The sequence below is a fragment of the Mustela nivalis genome (genome assembly GCF_964662115.1).
Source record: "Mustela nivalis genome assembly, chromosome: 1".
Classification (NCBI taxonomy): Eukaryota; Metazoa; Chordata; class Mammalia; order Carnivora; family Mustelidae; genus Mustela; species Mustela nivalis.
In genome coordinates, this window is record NC_139020.1 from 25,576,363 (window position 1) to 25,598,129 (window position 21,767).

Sequence of the window (21,767 nt, forward strand, 5' to 3'; positions counted from 1 at the left end):
CAACAAGAAAGAAATCTTGGACCACAGATCCCAGATAACTTTGGCAACCTTACTAATAAGTTTGGGAAGGTATCAGCTGTGACATTGTGATTTATGTGTGATATATATATATACACACATACATATATACATATATATGTATTTGGTCATTTGGAAAAAAAAAGATAAAATGTCTTTATTTCCCAAATGACCAAATTTAGGGGCACCTAGATGGCTCAGTCAGTTAAGCAGTTAAGCTCAGGTCATGATCCCACAGTTCTAAGGTCAAGCTCCACATTGTATTGGGAACCCTGCTTCTCCCTCTCCTGCCTGCTGCTCTCCCTGCTTGTGCATACTCTCTCTCCCCCTCTCTCTGTCAAGTGAATAAAAGCTTTAAAAAATATTTATTTTGTTCATGTGAATGACAAAATATATATGAGAAATATTTCTCATATATATGTTGCAAAACCTCATATATATGAGAAATATTTCTCATATATATTTGATCTTCACGTATAGTTCCTGGCCCATAGCTGCCAAAACTCTTGGAATTTCTAGAGCAATGAGAGCAATGGGAACTTCTTTTGTTAGAATATTTGGTCTTTTTGGTTCACGGAAATGCTACAGAGCCATAAAGATGAAATGATGTTTTGTTATTCATAACCAACCCCTTTCCATCACCACTAGGTTTGTTAGAATATTTGGTCTTTTTGGTTCACGGAAATGCTACAGAGCCATAAAGATGAAATGATGTTTTGTTATTCAAAACCAACCCCTTTCCATCACCACTAGGTTTGTTAGAATATTTGGTCTTTTTGGTTCACGGAAATGCTACAGAGCCATAAAGATGAAATGATGTTTTGTTATTCAAAACCAACCCCTTTCCATCACCACTAGGTTTGTTAATGAGATAATTTTTGGAAATTCCCTAACTTTGGGGGGGTTCATTGATTGCCAAGAGAAGTAACCTGAGTTTTCAGTTCCACCCTCTGATTTTGGGGGAGGGGAGAGGAGCTGGGTGTTGACTCAATCACTAGTGGCCAGTGATTCAGTCAGTCATGCCTATGTAATGACCTTCATAAAAATCCAAAAGGTAGGATCAGAGAGCTGCTTTGTTGGTTAACCAGAACGCTTCCATGGGCTACCATGCCGGGCCCCTAGTTCCACAATGACCCCTTTGTTTGTGCCCTCGCCCTCTGTATCTCTTCATCTGCCTATTGATCTCTATCCTTTAATATCTTTTGTAATATACTCCTACTCGAGTGGATACATGGGTTTCCTGAGTTCTGTGAGCAGCTCTAGCAAATTAATCGAACCCAAAGAGGGAGTTGTGGGAACCTCTGGTCTATAGCTGTCCAGTCAGAAGCACAGATGACAACCTAGACTCAATACCTGGTGTCAGAGGTCCATGCTAGTAAATTAAGCCCAAGGAGAAAGTTATTGGAGCCCCCAATCTATAGCTAGTTGGTCAGAGCATAGATGATAAGGTGGGGGAGGAGTGTAGAACTGAGCCCTCAACCTATGGAATCTGATGCAGTCTCTGGGTAGAGCAAGTCAGAATTCGGTTGAATTGTAGGACACCTGCTGGTGTTGGAGAATTGTTTCATGGTATAGAACCACTCCCCCATACACACATTTAAATTGGGGAACAGAAGGGGTGACTTGCTGGCTCAGTCAGAACGTGTGATTCTTAATCTTGAGAGTAGAGATTAACATTTAAAAAACCTAAAAAGTAAAGAAATCATCTTTTAAAAAAAATTGGGGAGCAGAACCTTTATCAGCCATGCATTCTGCTAATCAGTGGTGAAGAAGAGAAGGAGGATGAAACGGAGGGGGTCCACAGGGGGCAGTGGCAGTGGGCGAGGAAAGGGTATTCTTTGGGCTACCAGGTGACTCCCTGTCTAGGACAGCCTTTCACAGGTACATTGGATGTTTCTAATTTCAGATCGCTAGTAGTGCGAACATATCCCAATTTAAAACTCAAGCTCTAAAGGACTGGGAAACTTGTAAATTTTCAATAGAGGAAGAATTTTACTATTGTGTAGATGGTTACTTGCTATCAAGGTAATCTTACCTGCCCCTACTTTTATATGTTTAAAAAGTCCGTTACTCATTCCTGATTCAAAAGCACTTAAAAGATTGAAGAAGCTCCAACATTAAAAAGCATTCTTGTCACTGAACATTATGATTTCACTTTTACGAACACTTTATTGCATGTAAAAAAAAAATAAACTTTGGCTGATTGATTTATTTGATTTCCCTTCTGTTGCTATTGCTAAACAAGAGGGGAATATAGGGAGTATCACTGGAAGGAGAGTAATTTCTGTTATGTTGTTGAATCAGACAAATCTCACATTTGACAAGAGATGCTATGTAGCTCTGGGAGTTAGGGTGGAATTTGACCCTTTGTAGAAACTTAAGAAAACTGAGGAAAGTGGGACGCCTGGGTGGCTCAGTTGGTTGAGCAGCTGCCTTCGGCTCAGGTCATGATCCCAGCATCCTGGGATCGAGTCCCACATCGGGCTCCTTGCTCGGTGGGGAGCCTGCTTCTCCCTCTGCCTCTGCCTGTGCTCTCTCTTTCTCTCCCTCTCTCTAATCATAAATAAAATCTTTTAAGAAATTTTTTTAAAAAAGAAAACTGAGGAAAGAATGTTTAAACATATTTGATTTAATAATTATTTATTCAAAAACTATTAGCTCCAATTCACGGTATTTTAGTTTTCTGTAATTTCTGATAGAGATTAAGTATATTCCTTCTTGACCAAGTAGAATTGCATTCAGTATGTATGTTGGCCTCTAGTAACATGATAGGAATTTTGCAGACTGTTCTGCAGATGTGGTAGGCCATATCTTTTTTGAGTTTTTTATTATAATAGTATATATTTCCTACTTGCTTGATTAAGGAAAGAAATGGACTTCTGGTGACTAGTGCCAGGATATCCCATATGGCTCTCAACAAACGGCTGCTGGTTTCCTGACATTCTTTTAGATGCTCTTTCATGCACTAAAATTGCTTAATGGACAGGAGAAGAATCAAATGGACAAACATTGGCAACTCAAATAGAAACTCAGATGACAATTCAAAATGGGTAATTAGGTTTGGTCTGCAGAACTGCAAAAAACCATCTGCCCAAAGACATGCCTGCAGATTCCAGGGGCTACCTTCTTCGAGGGGTACTAAGATTCCAGTTACTCTATCAAGGTGGAGAACCCAGTAAAGGCAGCAAGAAAAAGGGTCTCAATTCAAGTTGAAAAACGAATAAACTAAAGTAGGTTATAATCTCCAACAGCATGAGGAAATAAACATTTGGCCTCCTGGTGTCCTAGGTCAGCTCCTTTTCACACCCTTTTCATTTTCCCCTCAGGCCCCAAAGGGCTGCTGAGGATTTTCTTTTCTCCCTGTGTTTATGGTGCTGTGTTTTAGAAGCCGATGCCTAATCCAAGCCTAATCCAAGCTCGTTAAGATTTACTCCTACGTTTTCTTCTAAGGGTTTTAAGATTTAACTCTTTCACTTAGGTTTATGAGCCAACCTCATTCTTTTGCATATGGATATCCAGTGTGTTAACACCATTTATGCCTCATATAATTTTTTTGGCACCTTGTTGAAAAGCAATTGACCGTGGGTGCCTGGGTGGCTCAGTCAGTTGTCTGCCTTCAGCTCAGGTCTTGACGCCAGGGTCCTGGGATCAAGCCCCATGTCAGGCTCCTTGCTCAGCTGGGAGTCTGCTCCTCCCTCTCCTTCTGCTGCTCCCCCTGCTTGTGCGCTCGCGCTCTCTCTCTGTCAAATAAATAAATAAAATCTTGAAAAAATAAAAATAAATCAATTGACCATAAAATGTAAAGGTTTATTTCTGGGCTCTTTTTGAATCCATTGATCTATAAGTCTATCTTTTTACATTTTTTTCTAATAAAGGCATATCTGTGCCAGTATCATATTATCTTATATACTATAGCTCTAATAAATTTTGAAATCAGGAAGTCTGAGTCTTCTAACTTTGTTCTTTTATTCAAGATTAGGTTGGATATTCTAGGTTCCTTGCATTTCCTTATGCATTTTAAAAATTCAGCTTCTCATTTTCTTCTAAAAAACTAGCTGGAATTCTGACAAGGATTACATTGAAACTGTAAATCAATTTGGGAAATGTTGCCATCTTATTATTAAGTCTTTTGGCCCATAAACATGGGGTGTCCTTCCATTTATTTAGGTCTTTCATTTCTTTCTACAATGTTTATAGTTCTCAGGGTGATAAAAGTGTTAAATTTCTTTGTTAAATTTATTATATTTGATGTTGTTATAAATAGAATTGATTTCTTAATTTCATTTTCTGATTGAGGAACCAGTGGCTCAGAAATATTGTCCAAAGGTCAAAGATGCTAGGATATAGAAATACAACTGATTTTTGTATGTTGGTTTTATATTCTGCAACATTGTTGAACTCATTTATTAGTTGTAGTAGTTGCTGTCTTTTGTTTGTTTGTTTAGTGGATTCCTTGGGATTTCATATATACAAGATCATGTCATCTGGAAAAAGAGATAGTTTCACTGCTTACTTTACAATCTAGGTACTATTCCTTTTTCTTCTCTAATTTTCATGGCTAGAACCTCTACTACAACAGAATTCGTGAGTGGAAATAATTCTCTTGTTTCTGATGGCTAGGGGGAAAATAATCAGTCTCTTACCATTAAATATGTTAAAACATTAAATATGTCTTACCATTAAATATGTTAACTCTGAGTTTTTCATAGATGTTCTTTATCAGATGAGGATGTTTCCTTCTATCCCCAGTTTTGTGGAGAGTTTTTATCATGAAAGGGTGTTGAATTTTGTCAAATGCTTTTTCTGCATCTGTTGAGATGATCATATGTGGTGTGGTGCTAGACACAGAAGCCTAAGATTTTAGGAAGAATATTGTATTTTCTCCATCAGCTACCTCTAGTGCGATATGGAATGTAATGAGGTTAAATACAAAGTCAGGTTAGAACAAAAGACCCCAATAATTAGACAATACAACGGACAGACAAAATTTTTAAACAGGTTGAATGACCATGTGGAACAAAACTAGTCAGCACAACCTAAGGTGGCAAGCTTGCACAAAATTCAGCAAAATTTGCAAAAAGACCTCTGCAACACATCCTGTCATGCTCTCAAACGCCTGCCACATCCTGAAAGTGCTACCAGGAATAATGAACTCTATCCTCATTACTCCATTCATGATACTTGCAGTTTGGGACTTAAGTCATAAAGGGCACAGAACTTGCAATTTTTGCCCATTTAACCCTGAGCCTAATCCTTCCCCTTTTGAGTGTACTTTCAGTTTGCAGCTGAAGGTTGTCCTTCCCCTGGTTTGCAAGCTGCATGGCAATAAAGCTTTTCCTTGTCTAGTGAAATCCTTGCATTCCAGGATGTTTTTTGTTGACGAGGGTCTAATGTAATCATTACGGGGGGAATCAGTGAAACATAGCTGGTTTCCAAAGAGGAATATAGAACTTGACCCATTTAGCAAGCATTCTGATTTTATTGGTTGGTTAGAGTATAGATGAACCAAGTGATAGCCAGAATGGATGATCTATATTGGACCAGTAGAGTAGTGGTTTGAGTTGGGCTGACCCTGAGGTACAGATGTGAGTGCAAGTTTTTATTTAGAATATGATTTCAGGAAACACAAGTGAGGAAATAGGGAAGTGAGACAACCATGGAAAAAAGCCAACAGAAGGTATGTTGATGAGCAGAATGATCCAATGGATCAATCCCAGTGGGAGATCCTGGTAGATTATACAGATTAAGTCTTTGAGTTCTCCCATCTGAGGATAAGGAGCTGGGTGTTTATTTACCAACTCCCATCCCGTTGTTGGCTGGAGGCTGTGCCTGGGGTATTAACTCCCCAGCATTCTCCATCTGTCCTTCAGGGGTCCAGCACGCTCATGCCATTGGGAAGGCCCTCAGACAGGATCATCACTCAGTCACTGATTTTTTCCCCACAGGAAATATGGGAAGAGTAAATGCTGAGTAAATCTATGCCTGGCATCAAAACATCTGCTACATGGTTCCCAAGTTTTTTTGGTTATCTACTAACTACATGGACAATATGATTAAAGTTATAGATTCTCACACTAGAGAAAACAGTAAGTGCACATATATATGATTTTGTATTCAATTTATTAGAATTTAAAGTTAACACCTGAAGTGCCAAAGAGCCACTGTCTTTCGAGATCTATGGGAAATTTTGACCTTGTCCCATTTTGCTGGAAAATGAGTACAGGTTGGTCGAGGCCAGTTAGGGAGTTACCAGTCTTAGACAGCCTTGTGGAAGAAAGTATTATGAAAGAGATTCCATAGTTGTATTGAAATACCATGTTCTTGATGGAGGAATGGGTGACATTATTAGGGTTCAGGGATGTGAAGGAGAGAAGTCCAGGTGTTCTTGGGGCAGGTGATATAACTAAATCATTGTAAAAGTGTTGTGAAGAATAGTATCGCTGGAGATTGAATGTGACATTCAAATTTCTTATGTTGAATCCTAACTCCTGATGTGATGGTATTTGGTGGTGGGCCCTTGGGAAATAATAGGTCATGAGGGTTGAGCCATCATGAACAGAACTAGTGCCTTCGTAAAAGACACTCTAGAGTTCTACCAAAGCACCCCATCCTATAGTTCCTTAGCGTCTTCCACCATGTGGAAAACACAGTGGGAAGAAGACTATCCATGAAGCAGTTCCTTGCCAGGAACTGAATTTGCCAGTACCTGTTTCCTGGATTTTCCAGTCTTCAGAACTGTGAGAAATGTTTGTTGTTTCAGACACCCAATCTGTGGTATTTTTGTTATAGCAGCTTGAACAGCCTAAGAGAAGTATCTTCCCTAATTAGGTGAATTACAAACTTTGATTTGATTCTGGTAAGGCCATCTAAAATTCAAAACAGTCTGTTTTATTTTATATTTTGTTTGTTTGTTGAGTGGGTAATGCGATTGTATGGTTTCAGTTTAAGTAAAGGATATAAATATATATATATATATATATTTTTTCCTTATGGCCTGCCAGTCATCTCAAATTCCTCCAGAAGCAGTAACTGTTATCAATTTCTAGCGCAGGAGTGTTAATGGTTGTGGGAGAGATTGACAATAGCTAGGAAAATTAACCAGTATTGAAACAGTAGCCATAATTACCATGATGTCATCATGACCTTGGAACAAAAGCAATATCAAAAAAACATCATAGTCCCCCATGCCTGCTCCGCTTTGAGAAGGAGGCTTTTTGGCTTACTGGTTTTGGCTTATCAAGATATCTGGCATGGCATTGACCTTCTATATTTTGACCTGAATACTTTCTCTCATTGTGGTGGATTAGAGTCACCGGATAGCTCTTATGACTGAGTTATGTCTCAAAAAATGCCTGGTAACTCCCTGGTGGGAATGTAGTGTGAAAGTTTTTGGTTCTTGCCCATGTTATGGGTCAAGACAGGCAGCAGTCTGGTCTGTTACCGAGACAGAGCCTCTCTCTTAAACAGAAGCTGGTCAATGTAGGTATCATAAAGCAACTAGTAAAGGCCCGAGAATTATTTTCCTTTGTTTATTTTCCAAGAGGACCTATTAATTCGAAAGAGAGTATGTGGTGGCAACATCTTTGATTTACATGGTTCTTATGTGGTTGCCTGAATCACTGGGAATAGTGGGGAATAGTGGGGAAGGAGAACTGTGGTTTTTGTGCCCAAAACTCCAATTTTGGAGTGGCAAGAATATAGGTGTTTCAGAAAATAAAGCAAGAAAATACTGGGATCATTTCTATTTCTTAAGTAATTTAAATAAATAAATGATGCCCCCCCCAAAAAAAGTGGGGAGGTGTGTGAAAAGGAGAAACTGTTGTCCATGATTGAGCTTCTTGCCTATTGGCCAGGCTTGTGGTTCTGGTGATTTTCACCACAGCCCAGCTTCCCCTAAGGAATACTGCCAAGTCTGTAAGACTAACTTGCTGCCCAAGAAGTTTTGGTCTTGGGTTCTGTGTGTGTGTCTGTCTGTCTCTCTGTGTCTGTATTTTTTTTTTTAACAGGCTGGTAGTTCTACATGGTCTGAGTCATTTTGGGAGAGAAGTGCGCACAGGAACGAAAAGATGATTATGACCTGTGCTAGTTCAGGTCCTTCAAGAAGCCGATGTCAAGACAGGATTAGAAGTACATGAAATTTCCTGGGGGAAATGCCTTTGGGGATAAATGGAGAGAGAGGGAATAGAGTTGCTGAGAGAGCTTCAGGTGACAACACCCTTCTGACACCTGTGAAGGAGAGAGGAAAGGAAGGAGTGGAGGCTGGGGAGAGGCTTAGACTGCAGAGCAGTTCTAAATGTTTCAGGCAAGGACTCCAATGAGGAGTCCTCAAGCCAAAGTCACTAGTGACGAACGAGCCTGCCTTTGTTTCCCTGCCATACTTGATCATCTGCCGGGAGCAGCTAGTGGGCAGCTTGACCTGGGAACCCATGTTGTGGGGGATTCAGAGCCCAACACCTGGGGTTGTTCCCCGGGACTCATGGAGATAGGACTGTTTTTATAATTTTGAAGATACCTGCAAAAATTTGTGTGGGAGTTTGGAATATTTCAAAGTTGTAGGGGAGGGGTGGTGACATTTCAGTGAGAATAACAGCAGCCTAAACAACCAATATTTACATGTGCATCAAGTTCTTGCTAAGTGCTATACATGCATTAAATCATGCACTGCTGTGATGATGTTGTGAAGTAGTGTAGTAGATAGAGCTCTCTCGGTTGGAAATGACAGACCTAAAATTTACCTGGATGGGAAAAGAAAAAATTTATAGAATTTATCTGCTCTCATAACCAAGGTGTCTCAGAGCTGGGATTAAAGGGGGGCAAGTGAGGTAGGTGATGTAAGTGCACAGCAGGATCCTATTTTTATTTTAAAAGTCAATATTTTTTTTGATCATGGGTTTTTTTATATTAATTTTGATTTTTAAAAAATGTGTTTTAAAATACTTTTTTTTTTTTAAATGACAGGTTTTTCTTTTTTTCACATCTCTTTAAATTTTGTTCCTGAGATGAGTGCCTCACTTGCCTGTCCTTAGTTCTGCCCCATAACTGAATCCGGAGGTTCAGATGACCACAGCATGAGTCAACTCCTTTGGGTCTGCTTAATTTTGGTAGGTGCTTTCTACATGTGGATTTTAGCAATCACAGTTTTATTTGTTTATTTATATTCTATTTATTTATTTATATTCTATTTATTTATTTGACAGAGAGAGGCATAGCAATAGAGGGAGCACAAGCAGGGGGAGTGAGAGAGGGGGAAGCAGGTTCCCTGCTGAGCAGAGAGCCCCATGGGAGGCTCAGTCCCAGGACCCTGAGATCATGACCTGAGCCGAAGGCAGACACTTAACTGACTGAGCCACTCAGGTTGCCCTAATATTTTGTTCTTCATTAAATAACTGTATCAAGGATATTTTGTTAATTGAAGAAAAGATATAAAACTGTATCTAGCATATACCACCATTTGTGTGAAATATATGTGTGTATGCATATGATCATTATTCCTGGAAAGATAAATAAAAAACCCAATAATAGTTATTCCTTCTGAGGAGGATTTTTGGGTGGCTAAGAGAAAATAGGAGGAAAACTAAGTTTTTACTCTATATCCTTTTATGTCTTTCAAAAGTCATGCTATATGAATGTATTACCTCTTCAAAAATTAATAGATTTTCAATACTCTCTTTTTTTCTAATGAATGTGTGATAGATGCCATTATAGTTTTCAGGCAAGAAGACAGGTTTCTGTGCTCCTGGAGAAGATTTAGCCTTGGAGTAAATCAGGCCTTGATTTAGTAGAAAATAAAATTCATTATAAGATATCTGGAGTGTAACACAGTCAAAATGGCATGACTGTGTTTGAATAGTCAGTATTAAGGTGGAAGGCAGTTTTCATTTTTTCACTCCTGACTTCTTTTACTCAAAATGAGGTACAAGCAGATGTACAAACCAGGCATACTAGAATTTTTTTTTAAGATTTTATTTATTTATTTGACAGACAGAGATCACAAGTAGGCAGAGAGGCAGGTGGTGGGGGTGGGGGTGGGGAAGCAGGCTCCCCGCTTAGCAGAGAGCCCGAGGTGGGGCTCAATCCCAGGTCCCTGGGATCATGACTGAGCTGAAGGCAGAGTCTTTAACCCACTGAGCCACCCAGGCACCCCTAGAATTTTTTTTGAAGATTATTTTATTTATTTGAGAAAGAGAGCTCAAGCAGGAGGAGTGACAAAGGGAGTGAATCTCAAGTTCACTCCTTGCTGAGCACAGAGCCAGGACATGGGGCTCAGTCTCATGACCTTGAGATCATGACCTGAACTGAAATCAGGAGTTGGGGCTTAACCAACTGAGCCACCCAGGTGCCCCAGGCAAATGTCCTGAGATTAAAGAGACAGAAAACAAATATTAATTGATAATGGCAGTCTGTGCCTGATAGTAAGTACAAAGTACGACTCATTACTGACCCCTGCCCTTAGCAATGCACATGGGTTTTCTTGTCAATAATGTTAATAGCTGTTATGAGCCTTTAATGAACATTAATATCCAGAATTCCAGGAGCACTTGGATGTTGAATCACAGGGGATATATTCTGATTTCATGAAACCCTATGTTCTAAAGACCAAAGAATTAAGAGAGTACCTCAGGTTACTGTGGTGGGTGGTGGTCCTCATAATCGTGAGGAAACATGGGTGCCTCCACGAATTTCCTACTCTAGTTGGCAGTAGGGGGTCATGACAGTGACGGCAAGAGCTAAAGATTCTAGAATATAGTTGCTAGGCTAGGAGATGGCAACATATGCTTCTCCAAAGAGGAGACTATGAGAACCATTTGAAAGAATGGTGATTCAGTAATAATGAATAGAATTACCTTTTGTTTGTTACTATGCTAACCCAATTAGGTCCAGTTTCTGGTATTAAAATCCTTAAAAAAAGAAAAATTCTTCAATAGCAAAATTTACTCACTGAATGTGTCAATTCCTGAAGAGCTCAGGGGCAAATGATAATTGACTTTTATGAACATGAAAATGGTAATTCAATTTTGAGTCTGTACCTAACTAGGTCAATGTCTGTAAAGCTTCCAAGATCAATATCAGGAGGTGATGGAGGGTTATATGGATGTGCAGGAACAATGGGGCCAAATGGATCTCCCATTACAGAAGGTGGAAGAGGGCGCTCAGCTCTGGATATGGCTAGATTTGCTGCTTCTGGTAATTTCTTCTCCAGACTATTTACAAGTCTGGAAGAAACAGCTTTTGTACTTCATTTTCATCATCTTTATTTTTTTTTTTTAATATGTTGAACTTTGCTTGTATGAACACAGTTGCCATTAATAGGTTGTTTATTCATGTCTGCCCGGACTTGTTAGATGAAGTGCCCGGTTGGTATATTTAGATTCAGTGTTCTCCCCCCTTAATGGCTTTAAATCACTATTGATTATTATTTAACATTTATATAACTTCATCAGAGGTAGACACAGAGAGAAGCAAAGAGCTCAGTCCATCTTACTCATTTTGCAAATGTTGATGCTGAGTTTTGGGGGGGCAAAAGGTATTAATCTATCCATAGTCAGAGGAACATTATTTTGCTAAAACTAGCTGACAGTTTGGAATAATATATTTTGTTCACTTATAACAACATACCCAAATGGATTAAAGAATTTTTAAAAATGAATAAAATAACTAAAGGAATATATATGTGTGTGTATGTGTGTGTACATGTGCCTATACATATTTAGGGGCTAGAAATTTAATCCAATTCAAAGACCTTTACTTTTGACTTATTTTTGATAAATTTTATTGAAATATGCATACAAAAAAGTATGCAAATCATAAGTATGCTGGATGAATTTTCACTGAGTGAACACTCCTGTGTAATTACATAAAAGCAAAGGAAGAAAGCATAAGGGAAATGATTGATAAGATTGACAACATAAATAATTTAAAACTTCTGTATGTCAAAATATGTCAAACAGAATTAAAAGGGAAAATGATAAACTGGAAGAATGTTTGCAAATACATGACAAGGCTAATTACCTTAATATTTAATTGTTTTCAAAGAAAAAATCTTTAAGGAATTTGAATACCCTAGTTATAAAATAAAGTATACAGGAGGCAATGCAATATGAGGGGAAAAAAATATCCTTCACTGGGAATTAAAGAAAATGGCTATACTAAAAACGTCACACCCCATGATAAAAAGGTGCTGGAAATAGGCCTTTGCATACATTTCTAGTGAGTGCACGAGTGAAGTTTAGTGTTACTGTGGGGTAGGGGAAGGGACAGTGGCTGTGTGCAGTTTGCAGTAGGTAGGTACCATGAGGCTGCAGCATGTATAGACACTTTCTTTTTTTTTAAGATTTTGTTTATTTATTTGACAGATGGATCACAAGTAGGCAGAGAGGCAGGCAGAGAGAGAGGAGGAAGCAGGCTCCCCGCTGAGCAGAGAGCCCAATGCGGGGCTTGATCCTAGGACACTGGGATCATGAACTGAGCTAAAGGCAGAGGCTTTAACCCACTGAGCCACCCAGGTGCCCCTAGATACTTTTGCCATAAAATTCTACTTCTAGAAATTGCTTGAAGTAAATAATAGTAAAACACAAAAGATAACTTAAAATATCTGAAATAGGAGTTTGGTTAAACAGAGTATAGGTTCTTCCAGCCATTAAAAAACATCACAGAAGAATACTGAATAGGATGAAAAAAATTACAGTATGGTATGTGAAGACATCAAAATATAAAATTAAATGTGTGCAAAGAATTCAGGTTTTGAAATAAATGGTATATACTTATATTTTTTAAAAATACTGATAGATCTTACATTAAAATATTAACAGGTTTGGGGTGCCTGGTTGGCTCAGTCAGAAAAGCCTGCAACTTCTGATTTTGGGGTCATAAGTTCAAGCTCCATGATGGGTGTAGAGATTACTAAAAAAATAAATAAGTAAACTTAAAAAAATGTGAACAGGCTTAAATCTGGCTGAAGAAGTATGGGTTATTAGTTTTTCTCTTTATGCTTTTCTATATATTCCAAGTTTTCTGTAGTGAATATTCTCTAATCAGACAAAATAGAGGTAATAAAAATAATAAAGGTTTTTTTTAAAGTTTTCTACAGTGTGATTGCATAGAGTCTGTATCCTAAGCAGTAAAAATGTCCTCTTTACGTATGCTATCTGCATATAAAAGAAATAAAAATACAGACTCATTTTATCTTCCCTAAAAGTGTGAAGATGGGGCACCTGGGTGGCTCAGATAGTTAAGCGTCTGCCTTCGATCAGGTCATGATTTCCAGATCCTGGGATCGGAGCCCCATGTCAGGCTCCCAGCTCCGCAGAGAGTCTGCTTCTTCCTCTCCCTCTGCCTCTCCCCTTGCTTGTGCTCTCTTTCTCGCAAATGAATAAATAAAATCTTAAAAAATAATAATAATTTAGAAGTTTTAAAAGCATGAAGAAATTTTATCCTCCTCTGGAAAGATGTACACATTATGGTTGCCTTTCTGTGGTGACATTATGACAAGGGTTCAACATGTAACACCAGGATTAATCAAGAATTACCACTATTAAACTACCAAGGGAATACTCTTGACAAACAATAGAGATACATATTCTCCAGAAACACCACTAGTTAAAATGTATTAGATTGCTAGCGTATCACATTACTATGATAATTCTCAGCGCTGTTTAAAGTGTTTGACTGCATTCCGCTGAATTACAAGTATATAAATATAAGGTTTTATTGATTTGTCTAATAGGACAATCTGTCAAATTTATGCCATGGGAGGATTACATGAATATTTCTTTTCCTCTTTTTATGCAAAAGATGTTGCCATTCTGTTTTTGTATGGATAAAGATGGAAGACCATCTTTGAACAGATCATTATACCTTGTGTATCCTAGAAGGCATGGACTGACTATAGGAGAAAGGTAAAAAGAGGCATTTAGTTTAAAGCCGGCTCTTGAACTGAGAAGTAGAAGGAAAACATTTACATCAGGAGCCCAGAGGTCTTCCGAAAAGGGAGACAAATTGCCCTAATCCTTGCCCCCAAGTTTTGTACCCAAGGATGGTTTCAGGTAGATTCATAGATTTGGACTGGGTAGTACCATCTGAGGCCCAGGTGCCAGTGATGCAGCGGGGCCCCTGAAATGAGACTGTGGGAGCTAGACTCTGGCTTGACCCTCAGTCAAAAGGGGAAGCAGGACTGGGAGAAGTTGGCCCTGCAACTTCTGTCCTGAACCAGAAGTTCACAGTAGGTGAACTAGTACGATGTTTTTCAGCGAAAGAAGAGAGATAATGTTAAGTCCCATTTCTAAGCAGCATTTACTTCAGGTATGCAATATAAAAAAACGAAACAAGTGAAACTAAAGGAATTGTTGAAATTGGGCATCAGGACATAGCTCTTCACAACAAGAGATAATATTTTTCTTTTTTAAGATTTTGTTTATTGATTTGAGATGGAGCAAGAGAAAGAGCACAAGCTGGGCAGAGGGAGAGGGAGAAGCAGGCTCCCCACTGAGCAGGAAGCTGGAGCAGGGGCTCAATCGCAGGACCCTGGGATCAGGAGCTGAGCTGAAGGCAGACACTTAACCAACTGAGCCAGCCAGGTACTTAGAGAAGTAATATTTTTAAAAGACTTGTGAAAAGGACTTACGAAAAATATAACGAGGTTGAAATTGTGCTTATTTTTTTAATAAAATCTTTATATTTTAGCTGACAGTAATTAGCATCTTGCTCAGAGAAGATCAAAAACCTTAGCACTCCTGTGAATCCTCCCAGTGTTGTTTATTTAGGCTATTATTATCATAGTTATACATTTCATGATTTTTAACGTTTATTGTCCAGTCTAGCAAAATTTCCATAGTGACTTAGTGTCATTTCTCCATTTTAACAGAGCCAGTTCTCACTGTCATTTTCTTCACCAGTTTCTCTTGTTTCTGAGCTCCTTGCTTCAGTCTCATAATTGGCTAACTTTTCTTACCAAGTAGTTGTTTTAACGGGTGTTGTGTTGCCTAATGTTTTTGACTTACAACAATATCTACCTGTTACTTTGTTCCTTGTTTTTAATTCAAAAAAATTTTAAGACTTTATTTTTCAGTAATCTCTATACCCAAGTGGGGCTCAAACTCACAACCCCGAGATCAAGGGTCGCCTGCTCCACGGATTAAGCCAGCCAGGCCCCGCTCTGTTACTTCTATTTTTGAATACTGTCTTCTCTGAATCGATTATTCTTGGGTCACACTTTACTTCTCTTTTTGGGGATTGTTTTAATGATCTATGGCTGTGTAACAAGTCACTCAAAATTTGAGCTATTTACAACACACCTTTGTTGTGGTGTGCAGTCTCTGAGTGTCAGGAATCCGAGAGTGGCTTGGCTGGGTCGTTATGGCTCCTGATAATATGTTCAAGCTGTGTCATCTCAAGGGTTCACAGGCCCTACATCTACTTCCAAGATGGCTCTCTCATATGGTTGTTCCCTGACTGGTAGCACTCGACATCAGTTCCTCCGTGCCTTCACCTTTTGCATAACCTACCCCAGAATGCGCTACCCAAGAGAAGGTGAGAGTACAACCAGGACTGAAGCCATAGTGCCTTTTTATAACCCAATCTTCGAAGTGACATACCACTAACTCTGCAGAATTCTATTGGTCACACAGTCCAACCCTGCTAAGGTGAGAGAGTGGACTACACAAGAGTTTGCACACCAGGAGATGGGGATCATGCAAGATCATCTTGGAAGCTGGCTAATACTGTTCTTTTCCTTCTGGTGTTGAGTATTACCATAGAGAAGTTAGAAAGCAGCCTGAATTCCTTCCCTTGCTAGTAGTTTACCTAGAAAACCTAGATGGCTAGAAAAAAATCTTTATTTTTGAAGCTCTTTAGTTTGGGAGTTGAATGTTCTATATCGGATTTTCTTAGAGGTGATTTTTTTCTTTTTCTTGGAGATTCAGTTTTTGTTTCAGTTCAGGGATATTTTTTAAATCAGATCTTTGAATAAAACTTTTCTTTCATTTTTGGGTTCTCTTCTTCAAGATGAAGGTAAAAAGGGGGCAGAGCTACTTACTGTATGGAGTGCAGAAAGCAGCATTTTCCCCTTGCTTCTTACCAGTAAAAACAATCTTAGTACCTTGTTTAGCTCAAGCTATAGACTGAATGCTTCTGTCCTCTCAAAATTCCTTTGTTGACATCCTAAACCCCAACGTGATGGTACAGGAAAGTGGGTCGTTTTGGAGGAGATTAGATCATCAGAGCAGAGCCTCTCACGAAATAGGACTAATGCCTTTCTAAAAGAGACCCCAGAGAGCTCGCTTGCCCTTTCCAGCTCGCGAGGGCACAGTGAGAGGATGGCATTCTATGAAGCAGGAAACAGGCTCTCACTAGATCCTGAATCTGCCAGCACCTTGATCTTGGGCTTCCCAGCCCCAAGAACTGTGAGAAGTAATTTTGTGTTGTTTATAAGCCACCCCATCGATGATGTTCTGTTAGAGCAGCAGCCTGAACAGACTGAGTTTCTAATAAGCACTCAGTAATGTTAACTAAAGGCTTTATGTGCATCACATCACAATTCAATCAGGTAAGGGCTGTTAAAATTCCCATTTGTTAAATGCACAGACACCCATTCATATTAATATGCCTGATAAGTGGCAGAGTTGAATTTGAAGCCAGGCCCTCTGACTTCATAGATCGGGCAAAGCAAAATGTTGTCTTCTTCATCCAGATGTCGGGCCCTCAGCTGCACACTCAGTAGCAATGACAGCACCTTCAGCAAACACCGGCATCACTGCTGCCATTCAGCAGATGGGGAGTGACCAGAGTCCTGTCTAATACGGGCAGTAAAGTGGAGAAGGAGAGGAGAAACAGGGTCCCAAGAACTTGACCAAGTTGCTTATGGAAGAATAGTCTCCCGTTCCCCTTAGACGAATTCTGGAGGATATGAGAAAACTGGACTTCCCAAAGAAATAAAAGCAGATCTGGGGAAATATAAATTTATGGCTGCTGTTGCCCATAGTTCTACCCGAAGCCTGGCTCACCTAAATGTAAATATATGCGGAATGAAGTTATTAGACTATGTCTAGTCACAAAGGGTTGACTCAACCCTTCTGCAGTAGGGTGTTGGAAAAGCCTTTAGCTGAAAGTAAGATAAGCAGCTCTCTACTTGCTCTATCTGGCTCTCATCCACCTGCTGGTCCTTTTGAAACTCTCATACCAGTCTTCACCCTGGGTTGTATCATAGTTTCACGCCAGGCTGGGAACTTCCTGGAACGGGGCTGGGGGCAGGAAATAGAAACTGTATAAATGCTGTCTGTGTACAGCTGTTCAAGGTTCAAGCTGAAACACTCAGTTTACACCCAGGACGTGCTGATTGTTCTTGATACTTGTTTCTATTTGCTCCAGCCAGCTCTGTGTACGTAGTAGGAGTCTCTTGCTCTCTGCACTTGGTTTCCTTTGCTTCCACTGCTGTGGTGGGAGGGTTTTATTCATGGCCTGCTTTTAGAGGGAGGTTCCAGATGGAGTGCTTCATGAGGACTCTCCCACTATTCAGAAGCAATTTAGTTCAGTTGTCTGGGGCATTACTCAATGTCAGTTGCCTTGCCCGAATCCCTACTGCATTATTTATGATTATCACATAGCTTGAAGCAAGACATACATCTGCATGTGAAGAACCAATTGGTAACAGTGAGGAGTTGGAGTTTGATTGCTTTAGATTCTAGCCTGGACCTTGTTCTTCCTAACTGTGTGACTTTGGGCAAAATACTTAACCTCTCTAATCCTCAGTTTCCTTGGCTGTAAAATGACAATTAAATGACACCCAGCAAGAAATACAAAAAAGTAGCCCTCCCCCCCTTCTTTTGCAAGTTTTGAATACTTACAAGACAGTTCCTTGCTATTTATTTACTTATTTTTAAAAATCTTTTTGGGAAAGGGTGGGGGAAGTAATGTTAGGAACTAATATTTTTATTCAGGGTTGTGAGAACACTTTAGCTCTCTGAAATTTACATTTCTTTTGTTCTTTGTTTACCAACTGCTTCTGACAAAATGTAAAAAAAAAAAAATAGATTTTTCTCAGCGATTTGACTCTCTATATCAAGTGATTTTCAGTCTGCCAATGATTTCCTCAAACATAGAATTCCTGAATTTCTTGGAGGTTTTTAAATTAAATAAACAATAAGAAATTTATTCAAAAGTACATGCTGGTGAGTGAAGAACTAATGGCAGGTTTTTTTTTATTATTGTGGTAAAATATAGATAATATTTACCATTTTAACCATTTTTTATGTGCACAGTTCGGTGGCAGCAAGTACCGTCAGAGTGTCATGCAACCATTACTTTTTTTTTTTTAAGATTTTATTTATTTATTTGACAGACAGAGATCACAAGTAGACAGAGAGGCAGGCAGAGAGAGAGGGGGAAGCAGGCTCCCTGCTAAGCAGAGAGCCTGATGTGGGGCTCGATCCCAGGACCCTGGATCACGACCTGAGCCAAAGGCAGAGGCTTTAACCCACTGAGCCACCCAGGCGCCCCTCATGCAACCATTACTATCATCTGTTTGTACCTTATTCATCTTTCCCAACCGAAACTGCACCGGTTAAACAGTAACTCCCCATTCTCTCCTCCCCGCAGACCCTGGCAACCACCAGGCTAGAGGCTATGATAGTAGGTATTTTTAAGGAGAAAGGACCGTAATGGGGCTTCCCTAATGCGTGGCAGGCATTGCATTTCTACCGCAAGCCTAGGTCATTTCTAAGCTATCCCACTGAGATGTTAATCTGGTTTCTTGGCACCGGTAGCCACAGAGGAATGCCCAGTCTGACCTGAGCACCTGACTCTGTGGGGGGCAGGGTGGGGACAGTCAAGGGCTCTTCGCGTGCCGCCCAGAGACCAGGCAACAGCCTCATTCCTTCCTGCTGCTTTGAGAAATCAGCTGTAGTCTTGATATCCTATTTTAGGCCCTGCTCAGCCTCTCATTCTTCCTTTGGAGCCTTGAATTTCAGGCCAGGGACTCCAACTGGTTTGACACCCGCCTGCCCGTGCCAGCTCAGTTTCCACCCCACCAGGAATTTACCATTGAGCAACCCAACCCTGTTTCCTCCTGCCCAAATACCGACCTAGTAAAGGCAGGCTAGCCCTTAGCGCTTATCTGTAAGCTGAACAGGGTGAATTAGGTAATCTCAAAGGTAGAGGGCAGCTTTAAAGTTTTCCTCTCTGTTTAGGACAAACAAGTGGTGGTCCTAACGTAATACCTAGATAAGATTCTTCTGTACAAATTCTCTCGTCATTTTTTATGTAAACACAAATACTGAAAGCATTAGGTTTGCTTTGAAAGTTCAGCTAATGGTCAGCAAAGGGTTAATGCATTTAGGAGAAAATATTATGTGTTAGCCAGTACAAAGAATTTCATATCCTGAATATAATCCTGAAAAAATTGGAGATCTCTGAGGAGCCTTTGGCCAGACTATATTGTCTGCCTAAAATGGTTTTAGCTTTCACTCTAATACGGCTTTAGTCCCGGCAAGGGCGAGTAGCTTGCTATTTGATAGGGCTATTTGCATTTCAAAGCTAATCAGTATTAAATAATCAGCTGGTAAGGAAGAGTAAGAGGGGTCATTGTGTGTATTTTATTATTGTGTAAACTCGGAAAACAAGCTGAGAGGCTGAGAACTCACTCCTATTCTAGCAGATAAGAAAGTGGTTGAACGTGAAAGGTCTCCTAATAGGTGTTACTCATTTCTTTCCACTCGCAGGACTGCTGGGCTTTATAAGGAAGTAAACATAAAATGTGGAGAGAATAACCACATTTATTTCCAATACAGACCTTATATTAAGGTGAAAGCATTCCTTAAATCTTCAGCTTGTATTCTTCTGTAACTAGATGGCGATTTTTTAGGATCTTTAACAGTTTGAAATTGTAACTATAATGTTTTATTGGCTAATTCAGATCAAACTTGATTGTAGGTCTGATTCAGTGGTTCTTAACCCCAGAACATTAGAATTGTAGCTGGGACGCAGGGGTGCAGGAGTACCTGGCTCCGGGCAGGGGTGGGGGTGGGGGGGGCGTGTTCCCAAACAGACCAGGTTCCATCACTTGCCTCTGGCAAAATCCAAAGGCAGAGAAGCAGGTGGTAGTGAAGCAAGAAAGAGATTTATTCCAGTGAGGCCAACACCAGGAAGGCAGTGGATTAGCATCTCAAAGATGGTCTCCAAAGTGCCGAGGACACTTCCAGGTTTATATAAGGGAAATGTGTGGGTACATGCAGGTGGGCGGTAAAAGCCAAATCCATCACTGTCCTGGGGTCAGTCCACATGGGTCTTGCTGGCTCAGGGCAGTTCTTACTGCTTAAGGTGGTAGCTTTGATGGCCATCAGAGGACACTTTGCGCATTGGGTCATTTGCCTGAGTTGGAAGATAAGCTGGAAGGAAAAACTTAATTAGGGAGTTTGAAGTCAACACGGAGGTAGTTGTCCTTTTTCAGAATCATCAAGGGCAAAGGCAAATATTGATGTTTGTTTGTACCCAGAGAATGACACAATTGGTTTGTGGTGGAGTCTGGTCATGTTAATTGTTTAGTAGTTCCCAGGTAATTCTGCTGGGTTGAAGGTTGAGACCTACTATTCTAATTCAACTCAAAAAACAAAAACAAGGGGCACCTGGGTGGCTCAGTGAGTTAAAGCCTCTGCCTTCAGCTCAGGTCATGATCTCAGCATCCTGAGATCGAGCCCCGCGTTGGGCTCTCTGCTCAGTTCGACGCCTGCTTCTCCCTCTCTCTCTCTGCCTGCCTCTCTGCCTACTTGTGATCTCTGCCTGTCAAATAAATAAATAAAATCTTGAAAAAAAACAAAAACTAAAACAAAACTTTATTGAAATTCCCAATGTTAATAACTGGTTTCACTTTTTGATTGCACACATCTATTTAAAAAAAATTAGAGCACATCCCAAAGTATCTGTGTTTGAACTACTTTACTAATATGTTATCTGTATCATAAAACAGAGAAGAATAGACATTTATAAAAATAGGAGTAACAGTAAATAAATGTTATGCTTGAGTTTTTGCGTCAGAGAGACCATCAAGAAGACAAGCACCGATGTAATCACACGAGGGGTTATTTGACAAGCTTTGGAGGTCTCTAGAACCAAAGCAGGGTGGAGGTCTCTGGAACCAAAGCAGGGTGGGGGTCTCAGGAACCAAAGCGGGGTGGGGCTTACTAAAGCAGGGTGGGGGAAAGTTCAGCCCTTGGGCACAGGGGTCTGAGATGGCTGCCGGAGCTAAGATGGCTGTACTTACGCTAAGGCTAAACCTGAGGTGCGATGGCCTTGATTTTTCTCGGCCTCCACATAAATATCTTCGGGGTGCCTGGGTGGCTCAGTCAGTTGAGCATCTGCCTTAGTCTCAGGTCTTGGTCCTGGAGTCCTGGGGTTGAGCCCCTTGTCTGGGCCCTGCATCAGGCTCTGCTCAGCCAAGCGCCTGCTTCTCCCTCTACCCCACACCCTGCTCTTGCTATCTTGTTCTCTCTCTCTCCCTCAGATAAGTAAATAAATGAATGAATATCTTCTTCCTGTTCCCCTGAGTATTCTTCAAGCCACTCTGGAAGCCAGTATTCCACAGGATAAAGTCTAGAGTCCTTTGCATGAAATTCAAGGTTTTCTCCAAGCAGAACTTTATCTCCCTCTTATCGTTGTTGTATACCATACTGTGTTTGTTTATGGTTGTTATTTCTTACTGCCTTAGCCTACTTTCCTGGGAAATAGACCCTGAGATGGGAACTTGCATGTAGAAAGTTTATCGA

At 40.2% G+C, this 21,767-nt stretch overlaps 1 long non-coding RNA gene across 5 annotated transcripts in view; it reads left to right on the forward strand.

Annotated features, from left to right (window-relative positions):
- Positions 1–21,767, forward strand: part of LOC309870168 — a 106,125-nt gene that overhangs the window by 10,495 nt on the left and 73,863 nt on the right. The window contains exons 3-6 of one of the 5 annotated variants that reach the window (XR_014314525.1): positions 5,964–6,104; positions 8,025–8,145; positions 8,977–9,119; positions 9,216–9,543. This is a non-coding gene — a long non-coding RNA (uncharacterized lncRNA). Of the gene's footprint in view, positions 1–5,963; positions 6,105–6,778; positions 6,875–8,024; positions 8,146–8,976; positions 9,120–9,215; positions 9,544–21,767 lie in introns of those variants that run through there. The other 4 variants (XR_014314527.1, XR_014314524.1, XR_014314526.1 and 1 more) reach the window with 4 other exon arrangements.